Below are 23,926 nucleotides of genomic sequence, written 5' to 3' on the forward strand. Positions count from 1 at the left end.
TGAAACTGAGGGCCAGATCCTCAGGTGAAATAGCTCCAACAGTGCTCTGCCCATTTACACCAGCTGAGGGTATGGCCCAGTCTGCTCTCTTTGAACAGATCTGTTCAGGGCCTATTGCATTTTGCATCCTGGGGAGTTTATTTTTAATAGGTGTCATATATTTAAGGGGCTTTACTGGGCTGCTGTGTATCTTTTGGTTTGAGGCACAAAAATGTTATTCTGTCAACAGCTCAGTCTGTTTAACGTTCATTTAAACAGACTCATATTTCAAAAGCCCTGAAATCGTTTGTTCTGTTTCCTACAAGTTCAACTTGCTGTAAACAGGACAGTGTTCACCAGCTTTGTATCATTAGGACACATCATCAAACTCTGCTTGTAGCCAAAAACTTATAGAGAAAGCCTTTGAACAGATTCCTACCCTACTGCATTGAAGCATGCCAAGATCAGAACTCAAGCTTAGGGCACTTATCCAAATGGCAGGTGATGAATAACTAGCTGCTTCTTGAAGGTAACATAACCTGATAACGGCATCCAACTATTTAGCTTCTTCTCTCCCAGCCCCCCAGGTTCAAACAGAAGATCAGGCTAGAAATGTTTTTTTTAAAAAAAGCAATTTACAAAATTAGCTTTTTAAAAATAAGGGCTTGCTTAAAATTCCTGAGGATTTTGCATCATGTCAGTCAACATAGGGTATGTCTACACTACAATGTAAGCCCAGGGTTCAATCTCAGGCTCAAGCCTAACCCCACTTCTATCTATACACAAATTACACTAACCCAGGGCTCAGACCCAAGGTCCCTGGATCTCACAGGGATGCAGGGTCTGAGACTGAGTCAAGCCAGGACCCAAGGTTCAAGCTCTATGGTTTTGCAGTGTAGACACAGCCTCAGTGGCCTCATGCTCTGGGAGTCTGCTAAAAGTATCCCTCAACCCCATGGGCCAATTTTCTTTGTCCTCTGGTCAGTCGAGTTTGATGGACAGTCAAGTTTTCCCACACTGCACCATGAACAAAGGGCTAGAGAGACCACATGTTCGGAGGGTGCTAGGAAGTCTGGGATGTGGGTGGCTGGATTCAGGCCCCCATAATGCAATGTAGATGCTAGAGACCCAGAGTGGAACCCCGGGTTCAACAATTCCTAACCTGGGGTTACAAATGAGTATAGATGCTCATGCCCTTGGTAACAAACTCAGGGTCTGCTAACTCGAGTTCTACAAACCCTGGACTTACATTGCAGTGTAGACATACCCATCATGACCTACCTTCTCACATTCCACCCTGCAATTGTTTTCTAACGTGACATAACTAAATGGGAGATGAAGAACCCCAACATACACCCAGAGAGTATCTGACCAAAGCCATGAGTATTTTATTTTATTTGTTTAAAGCCTTTTCCTGGTCCATTGGTCACACACATACACGCACACACACACACACGCACACATAAATCAGGCATATTTCTTGAGACTGTTTAGCCGCACAGTCAGTAAATTATCCACCTTTAGCTAGCAGTGACTGTTCTTTCTGCCCACATTTATTCCAAGCTGGCATCGCTAACCACAATTATCTGAGTAGTTTAGCTTCGGTTGCTCAAAATACGGGGAATTCTTTTGAACATAAACGTACTGTGCAAAATGTAACTTCATTAGCGGGGCAGTTTTCTGCTGTATTTTATCTTTTGCTGCAACCAGCTTTTCAGTTTAACACGTGAATTACCTCATCAGACACTACGGGTCACTGAAGTCCATGGTAATGTAGCCAGAAATCTGTGTAGTTTGGTTTGGTTCATGGACATGGGATTCTTTTAACCGTCCTAACTCCTCTAAGTTATATACTTTTGGTGCCTGTTGATCCTATATTAATATGGGGTCAATTTTCAAAGGCTCAGCACCCACACTTGGGACCAGATTTTCCAAAGAACTCGCCTCCCATTTAGGCATTTAAATGAAAGCCAGATTTTCAAGAGCCCTCAGCACCCAGCAGCTCCCATTGTGATACTGAGGCCTTGTCTACACTACAGAGTTTTGTTGACAAAAGGCAGCTTTTGTCGACAAAACAGTGGCTGTTTTCATACTACGATGTAGTGGAGAGGTGGGTTCAGGGTACAGAAATGTACATGCCTGGCTGTGTTTCTGTGAGCTGTACATTTCCCTGTGCAGCTAATAATATGGCGGAACAGGGTGCTAATGCATGCTAAGATTTCACGGGACTCCTCCAGAGAGATCTCTAAGAAATTTTCCAGGAGGTATTTGACAATCCTCTGCTGAAGGTTCCTCGGCAGAGCTGCTTTGTTCCTTCCCCCATTGTAGGAAACTTTTCCATGCTATTCAGCAACCACTTGTGCAGGAACCAAAGTGGCAAGCAGCATAGGGACCGTGTGTAGTAGATGTGCCCTGGCTTCCCTGCTTCCCCTCAGGAGGGAGATATCTGCTACAATGACCCCCCCCCCACCTTTGGAAAAGTGTGGGAGAATTTAGAATTTTTTCCCTAGTCTGCTGCACCGCACCCTTTCCAGAGTGCTCCATGTAAGCGTTCTCCGCACCCTGCTTCCCCCCACCCCAGCCAACACTCACCATGCTTTGGGTGTTCGCCAAACACTCACCATGCTTTGGGTGTTCGTGCGCTTGCCACGGGTCAGTGAGAAAGTGACTGTAATGTTACCAGAGGTGTATTTTACTGAAAAGTTTAAATGATGCGCATGAACTTAACAATTCTGCTTCTGTGCATTGTTTCTTGTGCTTCTGCAGATGTGGTTTGAGGGACACCCCATGCACGCTGGCAGAGCATCTGTGCCAGATAAGAAAGCGCCCAAAATGGAGCAAAGAAGACATTTTCTGGGAGGTGCTGCAGTGCTCCAATGCAGAGAAAAGGGAACGCAGGGAGTGGAGGGAAGCCAAAAGGCAGGTCAGAAAAGAAAATCAGGACTTCGTTAAGGATGCTACTGTGTAGATGATTAAAGTCATAAAGGAGCAAACGCAGATGCTGAAGTCCTTAATAATGCTGCGGACTGAGCAGATGCCTGCCCGCCCTCCCCGGCAGCACGTTCAGAACTCTTTCCCGTGCCCCCCAACCCCAACTCCACCTGCACAGTCCTTTCCACCTTCCGGGACTTCTCAGTTTCCCCTTCACTCCACCCTCTCGGACCATTTTCACAATGATAGCTGGACCTCCACACAGCTCTGAAAGTCTGCTCTTCCCTGGTACCTCCCTTCCCACCAAGCGTGTTTGGGTGTGTGTGTGTTGTTTTTTGTGAAATTGAGATAGCAGGCACTACCAAGACATACACAGGCAGTTGAATCATTTGCTTTCTGGAATTTAAGACCCCAAATGTCACCATTGCGTCCTAGGAAAACTAGATGTAATGTAACATTGCAGCGCCAATCACAGAGATATACTGTCTGTTACTGGTTTTCATTTTCATAGTGTTACCTCAAAGCCTCCCCGATTTAAACTGCCCCTCACCCCCCACCCCGGGCTCCTCTGATAGCTCTGGGATCTGGCTGCTCAAACTCAGCAGCCAGGTGGTCTGCCTCAGCACTCCACCCCTGAGCACACCTTTCACCCTTAGCCTCACAAATATTATGCAACATACAACACGTGGCTTATGACCATGGGAATATTATGCTCACTGAGGCCTAACCTGCCATAAAGGCAACACCAGCGTGTCTTTAATCTGCCAAAGGCACATTCCACGGTCATCCGGTACCTACTCAGCCTGTTGTTGAACCGCTCCTTACATCTATCCAGGTTTCCTGTGTAAGGTTTCATGAGCCATGGCTGTAAGGAGTATGCCGGGTCTCCCAGGATCACTATGTGCATTTCAACATCCCTCACTGTAAGCTTCTGGTCTGGAAAGAAAGTCCCTGCTTGGAGCTTTCTATACAGGCCAGTGTTCCTGAAGATGCCTGCATCGTGCACCTTCCTGGACCACCCTATGTTGATGTCAGTGAAACTCCCACAGTGATCCACAAGCACCTGCAACACCCTGGAGAAGTACCCCTTCCTATTGATGTACTCCATCGCAAGGTGGTCTGGTGCCAAAATTGGAATATGTGTGCCAACTATCGCCCCTCCAGTTAGGGAAACCCATTTCTGCAAAGCCGTCCTCTATTTCACTCACATTTCCCAGAATAACTGTCCCAGGGCCGTCCTTAGGCATATGCAGCATATGCGGCTGCATAGGGCACCTGAAAATTTGAGGCATCCCTGGGTCTTAGTGTCCACCCTCCCGCCTCTTCCCATCCCTGTTCTGACCCTTCCCGCAGGCTCCCACCACCGCTGGCTGCTGCAGCCTGGTGAGTCTTCCTCCGAAGGGGATCTAGTACTTAAAAGAGACAAAGCCTCCCAGCCTGCCAGACCTATTAGCACAACACTGAAACTGCTAAAGATCCATTCAAGTGGTGATGAAGCCATTTAACAGGCATTTGCCAACCTCCAGGTATATACTGTCAGTTTCTGAATTTAATGACAAAAACAGTTGTGCATTACTGTAATATTTACTCAGAACATGTTAGTCTACAGGACCTTAGTTTAACGTTTACTTTAAAAATATTTCATCAGTGTGTTGCTGAATCTTATAAAATCACATCGCTAAAAAATCCTTGTATAGATTTTAGATACGCAGTCTGAGTATTCATCTTTAGCCTTAAATGCTTGGATCTTCAGACATATCGTTTTCTAAATAAATCCTTCAAAAGGCCACCCTTATCTAAAATACACATGCGAGCCCGGGCAGCCATTGGGCATAGGGGCACCAGTTTAATAATACTGCATAGGGCCCCATAAATACTAAGGATGGCCCTGTATGGTCCTTCGTAGCAGGATGTGATTAATTGCCCTGCACACGTGCATTAACGCAGCCCCAACAGTCGACTTCCTGACTCAGAGCTGATTCGCGACTGACCGGTAGCAGTCTGGAGTCGCCAGTTTCCACACTGTGATTGCCACACGCTTCTCTACCGATAGGACAGATCTCATTCTGGTGTACTTGTGCTACGGTGCTGGGGCAAGCTCCGCACAAAGTTCCAGGAAGGCGGTTCTGTAGCCACAGCTCGTCATCCCAGACCTGCATGACAATACTATCCCACCATTCAGTGCTTGTTTCTCAAGCCCAAAAGCGACGGTCCACCATGTGCAGCTGTTCTGTGAATGCCAAAAGAAATCTAAAGTTGCTCCTATCCATATCATACACAATCTCAGGCAGCTGGGAGTCTTGTTCAGTTAGCAAAAAGAAAAGGAGTACTTGTGGCACCTTAGAGACTAACAAATTTATTTAAGCATAAGCTTTCGTGAGCTACAGCTCACTTCATCAGCTGCTACTCTGAAACCTGTTCAGTTAGGAACTTCATGATTAACCGCACTGCCATTCGTGATTTGTTAATGACAGTTATCAGAGCATATGAGAGCAGTGCGGGATCCATCCCTTCCCACAAAGATGCTGGGGTTCACAGCAAACAAGAACCATTGAAAAATGCCACGAAAGAAAGCCACAAGCCCATGGAATGCTGGGACGGAAAACAATGCAACATGGGACATTGAGCCCGGTCCCAAGATGCGCCACGATCGGTTGTGCCCTCCCACAAGACCTAGCGGCAGAAGGTGTCAAGCTGCACGGTGGAATAGGTCCCACAGAGCATTGCTCACACGGTCGATGATAGTGCCCCAATTACCGATAGAGGAAGTGAGTGTGAACGTTCAATACCGATTTTTATTTTATTGCTTTTTGAGCATCAACATGTCTTTTGTCGACAAAACTCTGTAGTGTAGACAAGGCCTTAGCTTGGCACCCAGTCTTTTGGGTCAGCTACTTCTTTGGGGAGTTTAAAAAAAAATAAATCTGTTCCTAATTGTGAGGGCCCAGCTCTTTTGAAAAATCTGGCCCCCAGTTTGAGAAAACCCACGAGCTCACCATACAAGTTGCTTTGAGTAGAAAGACTTAACTGTCCCTGCAGCCCCCACATCCGCCCCCAACCCCAGACATTTTGTAAGGTGAAGCAGTGTAGGGGTCGTGGGCCTTGGGTCTAACTCACTGGGCCCTGAACATTACAGAGCCGCGGTTCTTCTGCCTCGCAGCCACCTTGCCAGCGGAGGAAATGGACGGTGATTCGTAGTAATTGAATGAAATAAAACACTGCACAGCAATTTTAAATAGTTTCATTCACAGGTAAATTAGGCTTTAATTAAATGGTGTCAGCTAATATACTGACCATAGATGCAGTAATTGCTTTCTTTAAGAGGCAGCACAGGAATATCTCCACTTTAGTAAAGTGATCATCATGCTCATTTAACCCAGCAGACGTATAAACAGCCAGGTTGCTTGGGTCAGCCCTCGTAAGGGCAAAATAAAAGTTAGCTTTTCTCCCCTGAGAGCTGCATGTTTTTTTCCATCACTTTGGGCCCAATCCCCACTGGCAGGATTGGGCTTTCCTCCTTTTCCTTTCCCACACTAAGGGCCCTCTCCTTGCCACGCAGAGGATCAGGCCTTAAGAACTATCCTGAGTAAACTCTAGCTACGTTAAAGATCCTTGGTCTTTGCTCAGGGCACACAAGGGAAAGGTGGGCTCCCTGCACTCTCCTCTCCAAGCCCCTGAACTCCTATGCAAGAATAAGGCCCTTAGTGGTGGCTTTAGTGCCTACAGCCCTTCTTAAAAGGGTGAAGGCCCAATCCAACACCCACTGAAGTCAATGGGGTTAGTGGTGTAGCCCACTCACTTCCCCAGCAAACCAGGGAGCTTGGGAGGGACTGCATCTCTTCAATCCTCTTCCCCTCAAGTCTCCCCAACTCTGGGCCATGCCTCTATGACACAGTCTAGTCCTAAAGAGGCACACACACCCTCAATTTACTTATAGACACTCAACTCCCATTAAGCAAATGTTGATTTCAGTTAGAAGAACATTTCCCAAACGCTGGAAAGCTGAGCCCCCTCTGCCTTCAGAAAAATAAAACCAGTCACTGCTCTGCAACCCTGCAACATGTTGTTAAAGGCCCAAATACATCTGAATTCAGACATCTTCCTTGCCCCACCCGCCCAGGTGGGGATCTCCAAGCTGTGAGTCCTCCTTTCCTTTCTTACCCACTTTGGTGAGCAGTGAAATGGTGAACAATGCTGACCTTTAAAGCAATATTACTGGAATCTGAGCTGAAGGGAATGGGAAAGTTCAAACTTCAGAGCTATTGTTTCAGGCTCTCTTCAAACTAAGGTCAAGGCTACACTACAAACGTTTTCTTGCATGGCTGTGTGAGTCAGGAGTGTGCCAAGATGTAACTTGTGACCACCATAGCTATGCTGGCAAAAGCTTTTCCCAGTATGATCCTGGAGTATGCCACTATGGAGGGCTTTTGCCAGAATGAGCTGCGTCCACACTAGAAGCGCTTTGCTGGGATAGTACACCAGTGGAGCAATATCAGCCTAGCCTTCCAAGTGTGGGCCAGGCCTCAGGCTGTGAAGATTTTCTTCTCAACAAAAGAACTAGATACTTACTTTATTTTTTTTTAAATGAAAGCCGAGACTAGAGAACAATTGAGAGGTCTGTTTGTGCCCCTGGCTAGTCCTTTGTGCCCCCTCAGGGAGCAGTAATCTACTCTGTGAGAAACACTGCATTGGAGTGATTGTTCGAGTTTGTGCAAGTCTTCGCCAAAATAAAATAGCCTTTCGATAGGAGCTCTGGGAGTCTATCCCCTCTGCTGTATGGTGGAGACGAAGAACAGCTCTCACTAGTTAATTCTGATAGAGCTCACAGTTTTCTTGCTCTACAACATACTTGCATATTTTAACTTCTATCTTCTTTTCAGCTCCTAAAAAGAGACTTTATTTCAGCTTTGGCTGCTGTTTCTCATTTCTCATTCACGTCAGATGAAACAATTAAGCATTATTCTTATTTAAAAAAACCTCTACCCACTAATAGAAGAAAGACGGGATTTCAAGGAACTCCTCAGCACTAGGGCACAAACCAGTTTTACAAAGCATCTACAAAGACTTGATTTTATAAGTGCATTACTTTCCTATTTGGGGCAAAGCCGAACGACAAAATCCCCAGACTAAACTGGCCTACTGTACAAAACGTTATAGCAAAACAATATACACACATTGGTATTAAACACAGATGATGATAGAGAAAACATAAAACCTTTGCCTGTTGTACAGAATAGGAAAAAAAACAGAATAGAATCTCATGTCTGAAATATTCCTCTTTAAGACCCAGATTCAGGAAAGCACTTAAGCATGTACTTAACTTTAAAGTTAAGCAAAAAGCTCTGAAAGAACTTAAGTCATACATATGTGAGGTGCGTTCTCCAAAAATATGTATAGAATAATAGTTAATAAAAATACTTAGCCTTTATGGGGCATAGATCTCCAAGTGCATTACACAGAGGTGGGCAAATGGCATTTTCTCCAGTTTACAGGTGGAGACGCTAAGATAGAGAATGATTAAGTCAGGGGTTCATGTACCCCTCAGGGCTTGCAGAGGTCTTCCAAGGGGCACATCAACTCATCTAGATATTTGCCTAGTTTTACAACAGGCTACATAAAAAGCACTAGCAACATCAGTACAAACTAAAAATTCATACAGTCATTTGTTTATATTGCTCTATCTACTATACACTGAAATGTAAGTATAATATATTCCCATTGATTTATTTTATAATTATATTCTAAAAATGAGAAAGGAAGCAATTTTTCAGTACTAGTGTGCTGTGACACTTTTGTATTTTTATGTCTGACTTTGTAAGGAAGTAGTTTTTAAGTGAGGTGAAACTTGGGGGCACGCAAGACAAAACAGACTCCTGAAAGTGGTATGGTAGTCTGGGAAGACTGAGAGACACTGAGTTAAGTGACATGCACAAGATCACACATTGTGTTGCCAGCTTGCACTTTTGTCATAACACTTGGTGTTCTTCTTAAAAGCCCCAACTCCTGGAGTCAGGTGATTATGGGAAAATCTCAGTTTTCATTAAAAAACATTTCTAGCCCTCTTGGTTACAGAGCTTGGGGGAAAAAAGCATCATAATTATTGTTAGGCTACTCATTATATTTTTGGTCCCAACAATGCTGTTTGAACACTTGGGGTTGGCAATGTTGGCAATGTTGCATGGAGTCAGTTGTGAACGGAATGCAGGTGAGGGTCATGCATTGCGTTGTGCAGGGGGTCAGAATAGATGATTATAATGGTCCCTTCTGACCTAAATGTCTATGAATCTACGAATCATAAGCCCATTTTACAGATGGGTTAAACAGAGGCACAGGGAGATAGATTTGCCCAAGGTCAAGCAAGTCAGCTTCAAAGCCAGGAGTACAACTCTGGGTACATGAATTCTGCGCCTGCCCTATTCGCTGGACCATACTGCCCCTAGTATTACATGTTCCAGTGATGCATACTATAACTAGGCTCAAGTTATAAAAAAAATGTTTTTAGGTCTGGGCTCTGAGCAGGACTTGTGGTGGAAAGGGTACAGAAGTGGCTGTGCAGCCCCCATATTCTGGAGCCAACCAGGGACCACAGATGTCCTCAGTGTAACTTAGAGCAGCCTCAGGGATTGCTTTTGTTGCAATGGCTTCCTATGGACCATTCCAGAATCCCACAATAGCCAGAGCACAATGTGTTCCAGCCTCAACTCCTTCTTTCCCTGAGATGTCCCTCCCAACCTCATCTCCAGTGTGACTCTACGTAAGGGACAGCAAGTGGTCAGGAAGCAGTGTAGGGCTGTTCTATGGGCCCTGTGCTGCCCAGGGAATCTCCTTTGTACGCTGGCAGAATCAGCATGCTGGGCCACAGCAGATTCTAGTGGCAAGGGGCTCGATTTTGAGCCCCAAATTTCAAGGGTTTTAGGGTCCAGGGAATTTGCCTCAGCCTATTCAGGGTCCATTTTCAAAATCTGGATTCAGGTTCTGTCTGCAAATGCTCACAAAGCACAGGGTGTTTGTGTAACCCACACACCTCCCTGGTGTGGTGTTCTGTCCCCTCTAGTGGCACCGAGACCACTTAGAGATTAATGAGTCTGCTACAGCCTTAGCTAAGGGCCATGTGTTTTTTAGCTCATGCAGTAGAGAGGCTCATGCATTTAGCTCCAGAGGTCCCAGGTTTGATCCTGCCTGCAGATGACTGGGGTCTGTCGGTGTTACACTGGGATACAGGGACCATCACTAACCGTGACCTTTACCATTGCCTCTCATTGTGAGCCACACAAAGGCTATTCCCCCTTGCCCCTGCTCCTAGCTCTCTCCTTGCCACCCAGACATGCTGTAGCCATTAGGATCCCAGCACAGTTGAATTACCAAAAAAAAAAAAAAAAGGATACACGGCTCAATGGACATCAGCTTGTAACAAGCATTCTGCATTGTAGGCTGGGAAGAAGCCCAGATTGGCCATCAGGAGTAGGAACCCCATAGGTGACTGACCATCTGCACACCTCCACGCAGCTGTTCCCTTTGCATTGACCTAAGGAGATCAGCAGAGTATTAGGGAAATTAACAAGAAAGAAAGAGCATTAGCTCAACAATCTGAATCAACCCCAAAGCCACATGGCTGTGGAATGCTAGTTATGTGATCCAGGGTATGAGCCACCTACATTGTCTGAACGAATGACATTGAAACTCCCTGGTAGCCAAGCCAGGGAGCTGCAGGAGGGTCCTGTTGTGGTTTACCTCAGAGAAGCAGGCAACCAACATGTTACCTGGAGAAGCGCCAGGACAGGAGGGCAACTTGATGCATGCTTGCAGCCCTTACTTAACAACAGCCCGAATCTAATGCACATAGGGATAAACGAAGCTTGTTCTAATCTAATCGAAGAGCTGTTTTTCAGGACTTAATTTGGCTGAATTCTCAGCATTCTCCTGCCTACTCTCTTAGACACCCACCAAGAAACAACAGCAGCCTCACTCCAGCCCTGAAAACCCACTGGGATTACAGCCATTCCCTGCACCTAAGCAAACAAATTCTCTGAAACTCACATACGTTTCACATTAAACACAGTGTGTCAAATTAAAAACGCCGTCATTAAGTTAATGGTTTTCCCAGGCTCGGAGTTGAGACGGGAGCATAGATCCATCTCTTTAAGCATATCAGCTGGTGTTTGCTGTTTATTGGAGAGCTTGTTTAGCTATTATGCAGCACATGAGATACTCTGGCTTACTCTTTAAACATAAGTGACCAATTAAGAAGCGGGGTGGGGGCTAATGAAATAATTTAACTGGAGCCAAATACAAGGAAGGGTCCTAACTCAGACATATTTATAATCTCAGCGTTGTGGAGTGACCTTTGCTTTTATCTTATATTCGTTTGGTAAATTTGATATAAAACTACATTTACCCAAATAGTCCAGCTGTGTAAGACTGTTGGCTCTGACTTTCGAGGAGTGGCTGCCGGGTAAAGAATTCTTTCATTATGGAAATAAAGACACCCATTTTTACTGAGGACAGTGATTTAACCATTGGACAAATCTACTTAAGACGTTAAAAGGAACAAAAGGAAAACAAATCTATTTGTTTAAAAAGTGTGGGAGGCAAAAGTTTTCTTGAAGCAGGATTTAAAGCGGATACCATTAGCAGCGTATTGTTCTTTCAGATCTGTATCCATGACATGAGAACAAAATGACTGGATCTAGGAAAAACTTCTGAGTCTCATAGCAACAAAGAATATATGGGTTTTTTTGGAAATATAAGGCAAATCAGCACTTGAGTGAATCATTTGTGACTTTTTTGTTTCATGTGTTGTGTATGTTGCTGAACAACCTCCGTGAAAATATGCTACATTAAAAGATATTTGTAATTCATAGAATCATAGAATCATAGAATATCAGGGTTGGAAGGGACCCCAGAAGGTCATCTAGTCCAACCCCCTGCTCAAAGCAGGACCAAGTCCCAGTTAAATCATCCCAGCCAGGGCTTTGTCAAGCCTGACCTTAAAAACCTGTAAGGAAGGAGATTCTACCACCTCCCTAGGTAACGCATTCCAGTGTTTCACCACCCTCTTAGTGAAAAAGTTTTTCCTAATATCCAATCTAAACCTCCCCCATTGCAACTTGAGACCATTACTCCTCGTTCTGTCATCTGCTACCATTGAGAACAGTCTAGAGCCATCCTCTTTGGAACCCCCTTTCAGGTAGTTGAAAGCAGCTATCAAATCCCCCCTCATTCTTCTCTTCTGCAGACTAAACAATCCCAGCTCCCTCAGCCTCTCCTCATAAGTCATGTGCTCTAGACCCCTAATCATTTTTGTTGCCCTTCGCTGGACTCTTTCCAATTTATCCACATCCTTCTTGTAGTGTGGGGCCCAAAACTGGACACAGTACTCCAGATGAGGCCTCACCAGTGTCGAATAGAGGGGAACGATCACGTCCCTCGATCTGCTCGCTATGCCCCTACTTATACATCCCAAAATGCCATTGGCCTTCTTGGCAACAAGGGCACACTGCTGACTCATATCCAGCTTCTCGTCCACTGTCACCCCTAGGTCCTTTTCCGCAGAACTGCTGCCTAGCCATTCGGTCCCTAGTCTGTAGCGGTGCATTGGGTTCTTCCGTCCTAAGTGCAGGACCCTGCACTTATCCTTATTGAACCTCATCAGATTTCTTTTGGCCCAATCCTCCAATTTGTCTAGGTCCTTCTGTATCCTATCCCTCCCCTCCAGCGTATCTACCACTCCTCCCAGTTTAGTATCATCTGCAAATTTGCTGAGAGTGCAATCCACACCATCCTCCAGATCATTTATGAAGATATTGAACAAAACCGGCCCCAGGACCGACCCCTGGGGCACTCCACTTGACACCGGCTGCCAACTAGACATGGAGCCATTGATCACTACCCGTTGAGCCCGACAATCTAGCCAGCTTTCTACCCACCTTATAGTGCATTCATCCAGCCCATACTTCCTTAACTTGCTGACAAGAATGCTGTGGGAGACCGTGTCAAAAGCTTTGCTAAAGTCAAGAAACAATACATCCACTGCTTTCCCTTCATCCACAGAACCAGTAATCTCATCATAAAAGGCGATTAGATTAGTCAGGCATGACCTTCCCTTGGTGAATCCATGCTGACTGTTCCTGATCACTTTCCTCTCCTCTAAGTGCTTCAGGATTGATTCTTTGAGGACCTGCTCCATGATTTTTCCAGGGACTGAGGTGAGGCTGACTGGCCTGTAGTTCCCAGGATCCTCCTTCTTCCCTTTTTTAAAGATGGGCACTACATTAGCCTTTTTCCAGTCATCCGGGACTTCCCCCGTTCGCCACGAGTTTTCAAAGATAATGGCCAAGGGCTCTGCAATCACAGCCGCCAATTCCTTCAGCACTCTCGGATGCAATTCGTCCGGCCCCATGGACTTGTGCACGTCCAGCTTTTCTAAATAGTCCCTAACCACCTCTATCTCTACAGAGGGCTGGCCATCTCTTCCCCATTTTGTGATGCCCAGCGCAGCAGTCTGGGAGCTGACCTTGTTAGTGAAAACAGAGGCAAAAAAAAGCATTGAGTACATTAGCTTTTTCCACATCCTCTGTCACTAGGTTGCCTCCCTCATTCAGTAAGGGGCCCACACTTTCCTTGGCTTTCTTCTTGTTGCCAACATACCTGAAGAAACCCTTCTTGTTACTCTTGACATCTCTTGCTAGCTGCAGCTCCAGGTGCGATTTGGCCCTCCTGATATCTTTCCTACATGCCCGAGCAATATTTTTATACTCTTCCCTGGTCATATGTCCAACCTTCCACTTCTTGTAAGCTTCTTTTTTATGTTTAAGATCCGCTAGGATTTCACCATTAAGCCAAGCTGGTCGCCTGCCATATTTACTATTCTTTCGACTCATCGGGATGGTTTGTCCCTGTAACCTCAACAGGGATTCCTTGAAATACAGCCAGCTCTCCTGGACTCCCTTCCCCTTCATTACAGCTGTCCAAAAATGTCAAAGGCTCAGGGCCATCCCTAGCTATTCTGGGGCCCTACGCAGTCCCTCCCTCCCCCCCCGGCCGCTGCGGGGTGTGTGGGGCCCCAGGCCTCAGCTGGCTCGGGGGGCAGGGGAGAACTGCCCCCCCAGCACTCACCGGCAGTGCGGCTGGGGCCGGGTCGCTGCACTTCCCACCGCCGGTGACTACAGGCCCGACCCTGCTACAGTCCTCAGGGAAGTGCGGGCGGGGCTGGCACGGGGAAGAGGCTGGAGCAGCATGCCAGTACTTTGCGTATGGGTGAGGACGGCCCTGCAAAGGCTGCTTTGCTTAAATTGTAATTATTATTAATACATAATAAGAATACACAGCTTTCATATAGAACTTCTCATCAGGAGACCTCAAAGCACTTTACAAAGGCGGTCAGTATCATTATCCCCATTTTACAGATGGGGAAACTGAGGAACAGAGAGGGGCAGTGATTTGCCAAAGGCACCCAGTGGCCAAGCCAAGGATAGAACACTGCTCTCCCAATTTAGAGTCTAGTACTCTATCCACTTGAAAGATAAACTGGCAAGAACACCTAAGGAAAAAAATTCAAAACTTCTCAGGTGACTTAGGAGTCTAGGTCCTATTTTCAAAGTGACTCAGGCACTTATCAGTCTAAGCTCCACTGAAAGTCAAGTTCTGACATGTTTACATTGGTAACCATACTTTAACTTCATTGCCACGGTTACAAAACAACATTCTAGGACAGGTGCCTTGAGAAATGAATCCTTTTCTACCTTTCAGTCCGTAGCATCCACAAAAAGAAGACTCTGATCTGTCAAAGATCATTTCCTCAAAGACAGTCTCTCACCATCACCAGAAATGCTTGCAATCAACAGAGTATTTGGATCTTATTTCTTTCATTCCTCCACCATTCCCTCCCCACCCCCCGATGGCCATTTTATAATAGCAATCCAACAGCAAGAATGCTGTACAAAACTTCTTACATGTGTAAGACTAGCCTGGTGCTAGCTCTAGAATGGAAAGGGACCAGGGTGTGGGTGGTCTGGCCTAGCAGTCACAGCCGCACAGGCATCTACGAGTCAAGGGCAGCCACGAGGCAGTAGTCAGCAAGCAGGGATCAGAATAATTGCTAGAGCCGGGATCAATATGCAAGAGTCAGGGTCAGTCAGGCCAGGGTTGGAGACCAGAGCTAGTTACAGGCTGGAATCAGGAGGCAAGGGGCAGGCTGGGGTCAGATCCCGAGATCAGAAAGCAAGGTGAGGTCTGGAGTCGCAGCAAGCCAGAAGTCTGCCTGGCTGCCAAGATAACTTCCCGAGCCACCATCCAGAGTTAAACAGTGAGCATGGGCCAATCAGAAGGCTGCAGGGTGCTGTAGCTCTAGACCCTTCGGGTGGGTCTTCCTGTGGCACCTAATCTCCTCAGTGCTCCTTGAGGGTGGCTTTGTATGGCCTCCTGGTGGTGATGTGGGATGTCAGCTGGCTCTACAGACTTGGGTTCTAGTCCCCCGGTGCCCTATGAGAGCATGCCACATAGGGAACAGACCTGCAGTCTGAGGAGAGAGGACTCAGGGATTAATCAGGCTCTTCATACGGTACTGGATGGGTACCTGGGGTCAGTGCTCTGCTACAGACTCCCTGTGTTACCATGAGCAAGTCACCAAATCTCATTCCATAGTGGTAAAACCAGGATAACAGTGCCCCTGACCAGCCAACGCAATGGGTCTTCAGATGACTCTACAGGGAAAGCCCTTCGTTTACAGGCAACCCCCATCAATTGGCTGCCCTTCCTCCTTTTCCCGCCTCCGGGGGAAGGGCAGCCAGTCAGAAGCACTGCATGTGCTATGGGACAGAGAGCCTGTTTGCTCGGCAGAGGCGGCAGGCAGAGCTCTCCCCGGCTCCTTGGGAGCTGACACGTTTCTCACAGGACGGGGAGGGATTGCACAATTACTGCAGCAGCTCGGCTCGGTGAAAGGGGGGGCGGGAAGGCGGCAGCTGATCCGGTTTTCCAACGGGGAGGACGAAGAAGTGACCGTCAGGCTGAAGCTCGCCCCGGTGCAGGGCACCTGCATTGGACCCTATGCACTCCTAAGTCACAGACTGCCTGCTGGCTGGCACACCAGAAGGACTGGTTTGGTTCCACCACACGAGTCAGGATAGATTTTAGGAGAGCTGCCACAGAGATGTGCAGCCCCTGTGCAGCATGAAGCTCAGTCCCAGAGCGGGTCACTACCTGCCAGCAAACCAGGGAGCATTCCCCCCACCCTCCGGCATGCAGCATTTCTTCCCCAGGCGTCGCCCCACCGCCCACACCAGCTACGCAGGCTCTGTGGTAGAGATCACAGGACTTACGCCCTACATAGGCTCTCTTCTGGGTGCTTCAACCAGCATGAATACAGAATCCACACGATGTTTCTGTAGGAAAGTCCTATCTGCCCCTCTAGGTTCTTACCTGTCCCTCGTCATTACGCTGGAGGTGCTCAATACCATCCTCACCCAAGTGCCTTGGTCCTCCCATGTTCCCGTTGTACAGGAAACATGCGATGATTTCCTTGCTGCTTGGCCAGATCTGCAATGAAGTCTCTGTGGGAAACATGACAAGACGTCAAATAGAAAAGACAAAATGTGGCCGTGTAATTAGGTGGCAGCACAGGTCCTGAGAGATGATTACAGTGAGAAAGCATGCCATATGCTTGGCTTGCTGTGTAAATCTTCCTAGGCCAGCATCACTACAGAATATTTTATAACATACGCTAGTCCCTTATGTTTGCTCCATTACTACCGTTCGTTGCCGAGTTCCAAATGTTTAACACAATTAACCTCTGACATTTCACTGAAAAGCTTCAGTATGTTCAAAGTAAAGCCAGCACCAGTGGCCCGTCCCCCAGAAGATACTCCTCGTGTCCCTGGTCCAGGGCACAGAGACCCTCCAGACGAGCCGGATTAAATCTCAAGCTGCTCAGACACATGCATGCGAAGCCGCCATCCGGTGGATGCAGGGTAATCATCCCAGCCTTTATTTTCAGGCCCTGAGGGCACTAAGAGCAGGTGCAGCTACATGTGTCAAATAAACAAAGTGCTGAGTGATTGAATTCAGCTCAAATCCCTGCTGTCCTATAGTGTCCTCCGCCCTTGCCCCACTTCTCTATCCGTCACGGAGATGCTGCACTTCGCAGCGTGGGGGAGAGGATCCCGAACGCCCCAGCGCACAGCCCAGGCCTTGGGGGACTAGGAAACCCATGATTTTTCCTGTGTTCGTGCTGGAATATTCTGAAGGGTCGTGGTGCAGATTGTGACTGGCTCCTGCATGCTGCGGGGGCGGGAAGGGAGCAAGGAGCCTCCCCTGACCTGTGCACTGAGCGTGGGGGAGTGCAGGAACTGCTCTCTCTGTGTGGCCCCCACCCTGAGCACAGATCATTACCAAGAGGGTGGGGAGAGGCAGGGAGGAGGCGCAGTCCCAGCCCTGCTCTATGCCCCCTCCACACTGACCTACGGAGCTGGCCAGGAATGGACTGGAGATGAGCAGGCTGTTCTGGGTGCTGCAGCGAGCACACGCCCCCGGAGCTCCCTAAAGACCTGCCTTACCCAGCACAGTCCTTCATGGAGCACCCCCTTGGGCAGAGGAAACCCCACCCCAGAGAGAGGAGGGGTCTCCTTGTGGTGCAGGCATTGGACTGGGACTCAGGAGATGTGGGTTCAGTTCCCAGCTGGGGCACAGAGGCTGTGTGACCTGAGGGAGTCAGATCGTCTGTCTGGGCTCAGTTCTCCACCTGCCAAACATCTAGATACAGTCTGTACTTATGTGGCCCCAGAACCGCAGTGTCATGAAATTGTATCCTCACAACATGCCTGTGAGTCAGAGAAGGGCTGTTATCCCCACTGGGCAGATGGCTGACCAAGGCACCAAGCAAGTAAGGGTAGGGCTACACAGCAGCTGGGAGGTGTCACTCTCAGCTCAGGTAGATATACAAATACTAGCCCCTAAAAACAGCCCTGGGGGTGCCCAGGTGCATACCTGGGGAAGGGGTGGGGATTGCGTTCTGGCTGCTAGCCCAAGCCATCACTGTGTCCTCGCACCCACACAGTTACTGCTAGGTGCTACCTTGGGAAGAGCTAGCGTGTGTACATCTACCAGCACGGGGAGTCACACCTCCCTGCTGCAGTGCAGATGCGTCCCCTAAGTCAGCATTTCTCAACCTTTTCCATACTGGCTTGCTGCCTTCCTAAACTAGGTCCGGGAGATCACAGGGACTGGCACCTGTCTGGTCATGGAGAAACACTGCCTTCAGTGACTTGCCCAAGATCACACAGGGAGCATGTGACAGACTAGGGATTAGAACCTGGGTCTAATAAATTGTAGGTTAGCACCCTAGCCACTGGGCCAACTTTCCACTCAGCCTTGGGCCCTCTTGTCTTTTTACATTGCAAGCTCTTTGGGGCAGGGCCTATCTATTTCTATGTGGATGTGCAATACCCAGCACAACAGGACCCTGATCTCAGTTTGGTCGGGGCAGGTTTACTGTAATACAAATTATAAATAGATAATGCTACCAGCAGGATCAGGCAGGTGCAGTTCTGCACTGTGCCCCACACAGGGCTATGGTTCAATGACATGTGCTAGCCCTATGCAGGGTTGTTGTAGCTATGTTGGTCCCAGGATACGACCCGAAGAGGAGCTGTATGTGGCTCGAAAGCTTGCCCCTCTCACCAACAGAAGTTGGTCCAATAAAAGATATTACCTTGCCCACCTTGTCTCTCACATTCTAGCCCTGCATTTTAAATTCTTCCCTTCTCTTTAAATACAGTATAGCTGCCTTGGGGAACTTGTTTCTCAACCTGTTTCAAATTAAAAGACCGGAAGCTCAGAGAGATTTTCTGAACTGTTGGCCTCCAGGGTGTTCCTTTTCTTCCAGGGACAAGGCACGGCGCGTATTCCCCCTCACGAAGTGCGAAAAGAAAAAGAACACGAGGCTCCTGTGAACATGGAGAACGAGAACAGGGTTTTGAGCAAAACTTCTTTTTGACGAAATTGAGTAAAAGAGCAGCCATAGAAGACCCCAAAGGGATTCTATATATTCATGCAGCAGCTGCCTGCAGCACTACAAAAGCCTCGAGCCAAGTAACATACAACAAGCCTATGATTGAACCACTTATCATGTGCACAGCTCTGCTCTCATTCCCATGTCCGGCTCATAAACTTCGCCTCATCTTTGACTGGCTGCCGTCATTCCCCCATATCCAGTCCCCCATATCCAGTCCTGTCGCATCTTTCTCTCTTTCCAAGGCCTTGGTCATTATACACTCCTCCTCTCCCCTCCTTCAGTCCACCCAGAGTGTACGGCCCAGCCACCTTTGGGTAGGTCGACACTGATAAAAAACCCCACAGCACTGAGTCTCAGAGCCCAGGTCAGCTGACTGGGGCTCACAGGGCTAAAAACTGCAGTGTTCACGTTTGGGCATGGGCCCAGGCTCTGAGACCCACCCCATCGCAGGGTCTCAGAGCCCAGGCTCCAGCCCGAGCCTGAATATCCACATTGCAATTGTATAGCCCCGCAGCCCGAGCCCAAGTCAGCTGCAGCCATGTCACGTCTCTTTTATCACAGTGTAGACATACCCTTCCACCGCCGTTACACCATCTGTCTCCTGAATCTCTGCGTTAGCTTAGGGCATCACATACAAGCCTCTCACTCTGCTCTTCATAGGGCCTACATAACCTCGCTGCCCTTTGAAAGACAAGCAGCGGAAGGGAGATCATGTACAATTCAGAACAACAGCAAGAACGGGAGCAAACCTGCCCTGTCTGAACTCCAGTGCTGCAACCCGAGGAGGGACTGCAGCTCGAGTAGACGTATCGATGCTAGTTTTACCCATGCTGGCACAGCTAGAAATAGCGGTGTAGACGCAGCAGTGTAGACGCAGTTGTACAAGCACACAGTGTGGCCTGAGTGCGTATTCGCATTGCTAGCCCATGCTGAACCCCCTGTTGCCACATCGTCCCTGCTATTTTTAGCTATCCAAGCACAGGTAAAGCTAGAGAGGGTATGTCTACTCACACCACAGACTGCAGTTTAGACACACCCTCAGAGGGCTGAAAGAGCAGAAGACCGAGTGGCTAGGCAGCCATTTTGCAGAAAAGGACCTAGGGGTTACAGTGGACGAGAAGCTGGATATGAGTCAACAGTGTGCCCTTGTTGCCAAGAAGGCCAATGGCATTTTGGGATGTATACGTAGGGGCATTGCCAGCAGATCGAGGGACGTGATCGTTCCCCTCTATTCGACATTGGTGAGGCCTCATCTGGAGTACTGTGTCCAGTTTTGGGCCCCACACTACAAGAAGGATGTGAAAAAATTGGAAAGCGTTCAGCGGAGGGCAACCAAAATGATTAGGCGACTGGAACACACGACTTATGAGGAGAGGCTGAGGGAACTGGGATTGTTTAGTCTGTGGAAGAGAAGAATGAGTGGGGATTTGATAGCTGCTTTCAACTACCCGAAAGGGGGTTCCAAAGAGGATGGATCTAGACTGTTCTCAGTGGCAGCCGATGACAGAACGAGGAGCAATGGTCTCAAGTTGCAGTGGGGGAGGTTTAGGTTGGATATTAGGAAAAACTTTTTCACTAGGAGGGTGGTGAAGCTCTGGAATGTGTTACCTAGGGAGGTGGTGCAATCTCCTTCCTTTGAGGTTTTTAAGGTCAGGCTTGACAAAGCCCTGGCTGGGATGATTTAGTTGGGGATTGGTCCTGCTTTGAGCAGGGGGTTGGACTAGATGACCTCCTGAGCTCCCTTCCAACCCTGAGATTCTATGATTCTATGATTCTAAGACCTGAGTTGTGGAGAATAGGAGACGCTTGTAGGAGGACGAAGCTAACAGATAATACTTAGTCCTACCTGGAGTGCAGGGGACTGGACTAGATGACCTCTCGAGGTCCTTTCCAGTTCTATGATTCTATGAACATCCAGAGTGCAGCTGGGTGACTAGTGGGTTCCTCAGTTCACTGGCAATTCTGGGAAGAAAAAAAAAAAAAGAGGGAAAAAATTGTTTCAAGTTTAACCAACAATTTTCCATTTTTTTGGTGAATCAAAAAGTACCCACACACACACACACCAAAAAACTCACATTTTGGGGTCAATTGAAATGTTTCATTTAAATTGTCAGCATTTTTTAACATTTCTGATTTTTTTACATGAAATTAAAGAAATATATGATTCACACAGAATTTTTTGAACCAAAAAATCGAAACATTTTGTTTCAAAAATGTCAAAATGAAATGTTTCAATTTTTTCAGGATTTTTTTTTTCTGACCGAAACAATTTGGTGAAATGGACACAAATTCGCAGAATGTCTCAGTGAAATGGAATCAGCATTTTTCACTGAAAAAAGTTGTGTATGAAAAATGTCACCCAGCAATAATCCAGAACTCCACTCTGATGTGATTTAGGGATTCTTCCCCCGCAGTGCACAGTTCCTAACTCCATGACCCTCAGGAGCAGCTCAGCGGAAGCAATGCAGGAGTGGTCTGCTTTGTTACAGGACAAACAGACCGTGTATTTTCACTGTGTGGTACCTTTTTATAATAAAATTAATATTGCCACATAATTCTCTGTGCACTGCAGACATTAGTGCAGTTGTGCTTCAGAAACTGGAGAGCCTGGCTGCATAATTTAGGTCTGAAGTGGCACATAGGTAGTAGGTTTAGCGATCTGGATCCTCAGATGGTGTCAACTGGTATAACTCCATTGGCCTCAGTAGATCTATGCCTGTTTATAGCAGCTGAGGATTTGGCCCAATATCTAATATCTTAGGGTTTTGTTCTGGGGTCTATCAGTGTATATCTGAGCATTTTCCAGGTTAAATGGTTGTCTTAGCAAGGTCCTTTGTGGACTTCATGAATTTAATAATGGTAGCGGCGTGTTATTCTTTACTGAGCCATCGAGCATCTGCTTTTCCTCCCCTTTAAAAATATATCGTTGCACTAAACCCAGGCACGCCAAATTTCTGCCTGAAGCTGCTTCAAAATGACAGAGTGAAACAATGCAGCCAAAAGTGACTCTTAACTAGAGCGCTGTGAAAGTGACACTACAATTTATCATGTATCTACAGAGGAGATCAAGAGAAGACTAATCTGTATGCTTGGTGTTTTGTCTTCTTCTATTGCCTTTCCCCTCCTCCTCGAAATCAAACAAAACATGTTGTTTACTTACAATTAATTGGCATCTTTTAGCCGTCTGTCATCCTCACATCCCTCTAATGCTTGCCAAGAGTCTAACTGGGTTCTGGAGGGAGCTGTAACCTTTTGTGGTTCAAACTGATACGGCTGTATCTTACTCAAAGAAAGCAATATCTAAATCCTCCAATGCAGCCTCGAAGACAGATTCATAAGGAGCATAAGCCAGAACTGATTTGTCATGTCTCCTCACTGAGCAATAAGGGACGGATTATCTCACTAACATGCTAATTCTCACAGAATGCGCAGAGCAAAACAGGATGTTAAGATCCAGGATGAGTGTTTGAAAGAGGAAACATGGATAGCTCATGGGATTGGTTATTGGATGTTTTGCCTTTCATCTCTACCTCAACCAGCTCAAATTCTGGAGTGAACAAATTTATCAGCTGCCCCTTATTTTAGAACCAAATATATCTTTGAGCACACACAGGAATGTTCCTTCCACAATAGTATACACGACACATGCTGATAATTCTCTTGTGTACCCTCTGTTTGCATCTTTGTCCTGCCGCTGGGTCCCAGAGGGTTGACAGGTACGTTGCTAACCAAATATTACAAGTTCAGTGGCTACAATAAGCGAGCTGATGGTCTGTTTGATTCCACATCACAAAAACCACTGCCACAGTCGGTATCCTTGTTGATAGTCTCAGCAAAGAAACGAAGGATACAGTGAACTTGGAGCGGCAATCACGCACTCATCACCAGAGATGATCCTTCCACATCAGGGTTGAGGTTATTTTCTGGAGCAATGTGTTGATGCTAACTGACCTTGTAAAACCTGCATGGTAAGGGAGACAGGGCTTCAGCCATGATGATTCAGAGAGTGGATCCCTTGCGTCCTGGCCCACACAGAAGCAGAGGAATGTAGGACTGGAAGGGACTTTGATAGGCCATCTAGTCCAGTCCCCTGCACTCAAGGCAGGACTAAGTATTTCTAGACCATCCCTGACAGGTGTTTGTCCAACCTGCTCTTAAAAATCCCCAATTATGGAGATTCCACAACCTCCCTCGGCAATTTGTTCCAGTGCTTAACCACCCTGACAGTTAGGAAGTTTTTCCTAAAGTCCAACCTAAACCGCCCTTGCTGCAAATTAAGCCCATTGCTTCTTGTCCTGTCCTCAGAGGTTAAGGAGAACAATTTTTCTTCAACCTCCTTGTAACAACCCTTTACATACTTGAAAAGTGTTATCATGTCCCCTCTCAGTCTTCTCTTCTCCAGACTAAACAAACCCAGTTTTTTCAATCTTCCCTCATAGGTCATGTTTTCTAAACCTTTAATCATTTTTGTCACTCTTCTCTGGAATTTCTCTAATTTGTCCAACTCTTTCCCAAAGTCTGGTGCCCAGAACTGGACACAGTACTCCAGCTGAGGCCTTATCAGTGGTGAGTAAAGTAGAAAAATTACTTCTCGTGTCTTGCTTACAACACTCCTACTAATACACCCCAGAATGATGTTAGCTTTTTTGCAACAGTGTTACATATTGACTCATATTTAGCTTGTGATCCACTATGACCCCCAGATCCCTTTCCGCAGTACTCCTTCCTAGGCAGTCATTTCCCATTTTGTATGTGTGCAACTGATTGCTCCTTCCTAAGTGGAGTACTTTGCATTTCTCCTTATTGAATTTCATCCTATTTACTTCAGACCATTTCTCCAGTTCGTCCAGATCATTTTGAATTAAAATCCAATCCTCCAAAGCATTTGCGGCCCCTCCCAGCTTGGTATAGTCCGCAAAATGTATAAGTGTACTCTCCATGCCATTATCTAAATCATTTATGAAGATATTGAACAGAACCAGACCCAGGGCAGATCCTTGCAGAACCCCA

At 47.0% G+C, this 23,926-nt stretch overlaps 1 long non-coding RNA gene across 1 annotated transcript; it reads right to left on the reverse strand.

Annotated features, from left to right (window-relative positions):
* Positions 1–6,147: 6,147 nt before the first annotated feature.
* Positions 6,148–22,356, reverse strand: LOC122466388. The gene is made up of 4 exons (XR_006291825.1): positions 22,077–22,356; positions 20,763–20,878; positions 16,327–16,457; positions 6,148–10,435 (listed from the first exon to the last, which is right to left on the reverse strand). It is a non-coding gene; the product is annotated as an uncharacterized LOC122466388 (long non-coding RNA).
* Positions 22,357–23,926: the final 1,570 nt, after the last annotated feature.

The sequence above is a fragment of the Chelonia mydas genome, chromosome 6 (genome assembly GCF_015237465.2).
Source record: "Chelonia mydas isolate rCheMyd1 chromosome 6, rCheMyd1.pri.v2, whole genome shotgun sequence".
Taxonomy (NCBI): domain Eukaryota; kingdom Metazoa; phylum Chordata; order Testudines; family Cheloniidae; genus Chelonia; species Chelonia mydas.